Source organism: Macrobrachium rosenbergii, chromosome 19, assembly GCF_040412425.1.
Source record: "Macrobrachium rosenbergii isolate ZJJX-2024 chromosome 19, ASM4041242v1, whole genome shotgun sequence".
NCBI lineage: Eukaryota > Metazoa > Arthropoda > Malacostraca > Decapoda > Palaemonidae > Macrobrachium > Macrobrachium rosenbergii.
The window spans coordinates 20,674,258-20,681,656 of NC_089759.1; the positions used below are offsets into that span (position 1 = coordinate 20,674,258).

The 7,399-nt window shown below is 38.3% G+C and overlaps 1 protein-coding gene across 1 annotated transcript in view; it reads left to right on the plus strand.

The window, feature by feature from the left end:
- The first annotated feature begins 4,003 nt into the window (after positions 1–4,003).
- LOC136848698 (uncharacterized) overlaps positions 4,004–7,399 on the plus strand; it is a 141,760-nt gene continuing 138,364 nt past the window's right edge. The window contains exon 1 of the mRNA XM_067121210.1: positions 4,004–4,273. The gene's annotated coding sequence lies outside the window, so the exon portion shown is untranslated. The remainder of the gene's footprint in view (positions 4,274–7,399) is intronic.

Here is a 7,399-nt window from a genome sequence, read left to right on the forward strand (position 1 = left end):
GAAATTCTTTCTCATGGATTAAGCAGCCAGGTATTGCCAATTTCTATTAAGGGAAATGATTTTCTGTTAGCTGAGAATTTGCCAATTAATTTTTTTTTTACTGTTGACTGAGGATTGCACTGAATTTCTAACTTATTTTTTATAGTTATATACTTACACAGGCAGTTATTTTTCCCTTATAATCCTGAAAAAGGTCACATTCTCCCAAGTAATGGATACTGTATACCGAATTACTTAACAATGCTTTAAGTACATTTATTCTACCATCTATCGTGATAAAAGAGTTAGTTAGTTAGTTATAAATGATTTGTTTAACCAGACCTCTGAACTCTTTGTACATTAGCTTTGTCAGTCCAATAAGCTAATCCATTCTTAAATTTATCTCTACAGCCTTCAGCAATTCTTTACTACGAGTAATGGACTGCAAGTTTCCACTACCTGAGAAGCAACATAAAAGTTTACCATTCATCCAGAGAAAACAGTCAATTTTTTTACCCAATTACATGACGTTTCTTTCCACCGTTTACCGAGTAACAGGTTCCCCACTTTGAAAAGTACAAATGAGTGAAACAAGAAAACCACGTACTTCCGGTAGCCTACTACGCTAGAGGTTCATTCATTATCTTAGCCCATTTTCACTCCATCATATACATGTACATTGCAAGGAACCGCTATCCTTTCTCCCGCCTTTCTGACAATGGAGATAACCTGCATTTTACTTATCCTGTGACCAGAAAGGCACATATTTTCCCACTACGTGTAATCCAAGAAACGTAAAATTTCACTTAATGAAGTTAAAAATGAAAATAATGATGACAAAATTATGGCACACTTACTTCATTATAAAATTTAGACCTACCTGTTTCTGTCAGGCAAAATCGGTAGAGCCATCTTTGATACGTCAGTCTGCTGCAACGCTCCAACATAATTGTAATCATGGCGGACTTAGGTGGCAAATGTATCATTCTCATCTAGTTCCTTCTTAATTCCATGCACAGTAGGTTGATAAAATGGGGTGCAGCACGTTCATTTGTAGGGGATTTCGACTAGAAAGATTCAAAAGGAGGAAAAGGGCCGAGCGAATGTCACGTAGCCCACACAACCGAGACGATGGTTCTTTTTCAGTCGTGGGACAAGTGCTCATTCGAGAAAGTGAGCGAAACTTAAAATGAGACTAGCGATGGCGATTTTGTTGTTTAATTTTATGTAAACCATGAAAGGAAAATATTCAACCAAAATACTGGTATTGATATGTTTATACGCTCTATGACACATCACGCTTATGCCCGCGCCACACATTGGCGAGTGAAGACCGCGACCATTGTAATTTGCTCATTACGACGGGGTAACGCTCTAGGTACGGCCAAATTGGCGTGATTCCTAACCGCGTCGCCGAGTTTGACGACGGCCGCCAAGTGACGGCGGATGTGCAAGGCTGCACAGCACCTACGCGGTGACAACTGTCAAAAGTCGCCATGTCATGCCGCATAGGCATGATGCAACTGTGTCGTAATGTCGTCCGGAGTGACGAAACGGCATCGGCATTTGATTACCCGGACCTAACTAGCAATGTCAACATGCGCCATGCCGCCATCCAGTACGACGCACGCCATGTAGTTGGCATCCCCACAGCATGCGCAGCAGTGTATTTTGGCTCCTTTTTGTTATTCACACAATAATAAAAAGAAAAAAATTCTTGAAACTGTTCTCTAATAATGCTACTGTAAATTCTTTTTGCACCATTTGTATATGATATTGTAATTTTTCTACCACTATGTATTGTATATATGTATATTTTTATATAATAAATTGTGTAGAATGCTTACACTGTGCATGTGCTAAATTTTCTTGAAAGCAATAATTTATTTCTTGGAATGCTGAACACGGTAATTTTTGGGTAACAATTTCCTTAACTAAACCATCTCCAATATTTTCAAGGTTATTAAACTTGAGATGAATGAAGGTTGATATTTTCATAAGTTCAGATAAAGAAAAAATGAAACTTAAAACTTGTCAAAAATAATGTGCAAATCAATGATATTAAACTGGGTATGAATGATGGCAATGATATATTTTCATAAGTTCAGATAGAGAAAAAAAAAACAAACCTTGTAAAAAGTAATGTGCGCATCAAAATTATCAGTAGTTTTGAAATAATTTCAGATAAAGGTAAATAACACACGAAAACTAGTGATAAGTAAAATATATCCCAAGGGCCTGAGAAAGAGAGAGAGGTTAAGCTGCCTTCATTTTCTATTTTGATTAAATTATGTTTTGGATTCCAGATTTTAATATTCTTGATGTACTCTAAGAACTTCAGATATAGATAAATATGACACAAACACAACAAAAAGAAAATATATTTTGTAATGTAATTATTTTTGAATTTTAACTTTTATTCAGGAATTTTACAGTTTTTAAACATGATTTTCTTTTCTACAAATAAGCCAGTGAGTTGATTGTAATCAAATACAATTTATCAGAATGTTTCAACATCATTTTCTAAAGTACGAAAAGGCATTTTCACGACACATGACGGTGCCCTTGCGTCTGTCGGCTATGGGAAGTAACTAGTCGGGCATAAGTCGTCATGAATCATCATGCCTTCACAGACGTCGCCGTCCTGTAAAAACCGTTAAATGTGGGCGTGGCCTGAATCATCGGCGACTGGCGCGTACGACTACACACTTTGGTCATCTCATCTGAACGTGAGCACTGCTGTCGTAAATTTTCATTACGTATGACGTTATGGTGTCGTAATCAGCTGGCTTTTTTTTTTTTTGAGGCCCAAGGCCCGCGAATGATGCCGACCGGTCGCCAAACCCAGCCAATACGACAGCCGCGGTCTTGAATCGCCAATGTGTGAGACGCGGGCATTACGTTCTTCGTAATACCAGTTCACTTGTCAAAATTCAGTTGGGGAGGAGTGGTTCCGCAGGCCGACTGTGAGGGCATAACTGCGCAGGTATAACGGAACGTTAGTGGTAGCCTCTAGCCATTACAGTATTATGATTGTAGTACTTTACTGTACAGTGAAGGAATTTCGAGAAGTTGTTCTTAGAAATCTGAACAAGTTTCCAGCATCTAACGAAAAGAAAATAGCCACAAGGCGCTGAGACGCTAGCTGTAAAACTAGGCAGTTAAATGGCTTTTAAAATACGTAACGCCCGAAGGAAAAGAAAGTCAAACTAAGTGATTGAAACAAATTATGATGGTGCCGAACAAAGCGAGAGGTATGAGCTAAATATCAAGTTGTTGGAATTCGATTGAAATATGATTACAAGGTTTCCAAAATGTCGATTCAATGACAGAGGGAGATCAGAGTAGCCTTTGAAACGGAACTCGTCAACCCTTCGAATCTTGATTTTGTTTTTGAAATCAAACTTTCCCAATACCCTTGAATCGGGGATTGGATGAAAATTGGATTGAAATGAATATACACACAGGCGAGGGCGTACTTATACGGGTGCACACCTACAATTCATTTGCGTCTGCTTCGTAAAAATTTAGGTATAGGCGCTTAATCAACGATAAATAAAACTATCAACTGCACACTCCAAAAGCAGATTAAAAATACAGGCGCACAAACTCAATGTCATCGGCATGTGTCAGTTTCCCGCCATCTACTTAGTGGTAGCCGGGAAACTGGTGTCCGATTCCATGTGTCACTCAACAGAGTTTATAGAACTATTGAGAAATACAGAATCTAAGCAAATGTATACTTAAACAAAGTTGAAATACAGTTTAACGAATGAGCTTAGTTACGTAACCGAGGAAATTTTCATCTCTATTAGGAAGTTTGCAAGCAGATCGTGATCGGATTCAGAAGTGGCGTCATCGTCTGCTGGTTTGGAGATGGTTAAAAACTGGCATTAGCGTTCCTTATATTTTATTATAATGGATAAAATTATAATAATAATGAAATCGTTGACAATAATGTCTACAAAAATGTTTTAATCTGAAAAAGAAAAGTTGACATTTAAAATTGGAAGACGATCTACAGTAGAATGAACGATGGAGTCGGGAACCCATTGCGTTGCAGGAGGTCGTGGCGAGAGTACATGTGTTTCATAGTTGTGGAAATATGTTGCGCGAAAAGCTGACAATGCTTTTTGCTGCGTACAAGAGTAACAATGTTGTGAATAGTATCGTCAGAGCCACTACATTCATCCACTAACCCTGAAAAGAATGTCCATCGAAGTTCGGCATCGCAGTTGGCGGGACAACGTGCTTAGTTAGGCCTAACACATCAACAGTCACTCCGGTTTCCTCGGTGAGTAACTGGTATTGTGGCTTGTCGTGATTATGGGAGTGGATTCTGTAATGTATATATTCTGTATTTCACGTATTGCAAACTTGGTCTGGCTGTACGAGTACGTGTTCATTTTCGTACCTCATTGGACTTTCCTGTCGTGGGCTTCACTCAGGAGCACTGGCCTGTTGCAGGGAGCACGCAAGCACAAACATACGCGTACACAAACAGACATACATTAAATTTATATATATTATACATACCTGCATACATACCTTATTTCATTGCTCATAGGCTGCACACAATAAACCGTTTTTTATGTAAAAGTACCCACCGGAAATAAAATATAGGCCTACAAATGTTACCACTTTCCATTAGAAAGAGAGAAAAAATGGGTATGTGGGAGAGATATGAGAAACTGTGTTTGTGTGTGTGTGAGAGAGAGAGAGAATGTATGTGAGTATGTGAGCAATGGTGTGAGAAACTGAAAGAAGGGCTGATGGAGTCGACTGAGCTTATGATAGTGGTTGATGTATACTGGGATATATATATATATATATATATATATATATATATATATATATATATATATATATATATATATATATATATATATATATATATATATATATATATATATATATATATATATATATATATATATATATATATATATAAAGTATACACACATGGGAAAACAGAAGACAGTCATGAAGCTCGTGCAATAGAGTACGTAGAACGTGACGTGAAAGGCGTTGGAGGGTGGATAAAGGCAATGTCTACAGGATGGCGGTTTATGGGAGTGAATTATCAACTCGATAACTGCAATTCACTGGCATACGTGTACCTTCCGATGGGTGGCGTACAGACTAAATCGAATTTTACTTACATCTCCATGACGCTGTACGGTGTGAATATTTGTGCCATTACAAAATTCCTCACAATTCCACAGCAATGTTAACTTGGTAAGTTGATTTAGTTTCATTATGAAAACGCGGTTGAATGTACGTAGCCATTGGATTTGCCCCATATTCCTTTCTGTTCTGTTGTCAGCTGACAGTCTTCAGATATTGAAAACATAATGATAACAGGAATGACTATCTTGGGTTATACAATGCCAACTCCCGACCTTAGTGATGATAACCACTGCCCTGATGCTTAGGCCAAGGTATCTTAACTTGCATGCTTATATATAGGCCTAGTGGTGAGAGAGGAGGATGGACTCGGGCCCCCGGTTACACATTTGCGTTTTTGTAGTAGGGTTATGGGATCTTTCTTAGATAATGACCCTCAAGAAATATTCCTAGATAACGATCCCCGATCTTTGGTGGGGGTCACTATCTAGGAAAGATCCGGATATTGTATTACCATTTATGGAGTATCGGGCTGCTCACAGTTCCCTCATTTTAATATTGTCTTACTTGATTGGATTTGGAGGGCCACTCTTGTGGCAATATGGTTACCGCGGATGGCATTTGAGGAACATGAATACCAAAAGCAAGGGAGAGGTCGAGTAGATGAACTAGCTAGCGAACTGGAGCCGTTGTTTGGTATGCGGCCATACTGAAAAGCAGATCATGCCACGACCATGCCGTCTTTGGCAAGTAAATTAAATAACAGTAGCATCAAGTTCGTGGGTCTACGGTGCAACGGTTTTACCACTTGTATGAAAATAAGGTAATTCTACGGATGAGCTTCAAATGGAGATATCGTTTGTTAATAATTTTTTTTTTAACTGAACAGCATAGAAAAGATTGTATACAATGCAGTACAGGTCAAATAATTGAGAAATTAATTGTCTTTTATTTATGATTTTGCGTACATCCCCGAGGGACTGGTGTTGAACACGATTTCCCGCCGAGCTTTTCTTACCTAAAACAGCTTCTGTCAAGGTCAAGGATCAAAGCCTCTGTATGTGCATATTTACACTCACCTATACTGTCATATATAAACGTTACAAAAGCAATTAAAGGAGTAACAGTGATACAGGCCTAGGGGCGTTCAAACTCCACAGAATGTCTGCAGAAAATCCGAGAGGACTATCATACATAATTTATATGAAGTATAGTACTATACAGTAAGGAAGTGATACGTATTCCTGTAAGCAAATGATGTAAACATATAGGAAAATAATAATGGTAAATATAATTCTTGCTTGATATTAAGAAAATAGGGTACAGGGAATTAAGCACTTGAGTCCATTGTTAATCAAGAATTGTAACTTGAAATTGAACTTTTAGAAGTCATAAAAACAGAATTTTTGTATCCAGTATCTAGCAAGTGATTATCTGTAGCACCATTTTAGAGCCAAGAGCAGCCTTTTCTCTCTTACCGGATAACCATCGTAAATTAATGATATTACTTAAACGTTAAACGCGTGGAACTTTTCTTTTCTCATATACGTTTAGCTCTTAGGTTATATATAGCGGTCAAGTGGTGACTTTTGATCAGATTGAAGATGAAAGATATGTAAAATGGGGAAAACCGTAGATGAAAGTATAAATTCGTAACGGTGCTTTTATTTCCCATGATTGTGAACGAAACATTTTGAGACTTATGGTTTCGGAAATTGAAAATCCAGTTAATTGAATTTTTTTTTTTTTTTTTTTTTTTTTGCGGGTTTGATGTTTTGGCTTTTGTTTCACCACAGTAACAAAATAACCCGTTTTTGGAGAGGGAAAGTGGAAGAGGCTTTCGTTTTCCTGAGTTACCAAGTAGTGTTTAAATGTACTGGGAGTTTGTCGCATTCGAATTGATAGTCTCATACCAAAATTTAGATCTTGCGTATTACACTCACCCACACACACCAAATCTGGTGCGTTCGCGCGCGCGCGCGCACACACGTGTGTGTGTGTGTGTATGTATGTGTGTGTGTGTGTGTGTATGTGTGTGTGTGTGTGTGTGTGTGTGACAGCGGTTAGGAAGCTCGCTTCATTAGCGAGAAGAGCAGGGTAATTCGATTGCAGACTGAGCCAGCCGATTCAGTTCCATCGAAGGGTATTGTCCCTCTGTTGACTTTAACCTAGTACTGTACAGTAACTAGTTGGTTGGGGCGGGGGTTGCAGGCATGTATAGTAGGATATGGGCTAGCAACTTCTGTAGTCATCCCCTGTAAAGGAAAAAGGGGTACAGCTGAATATATATATA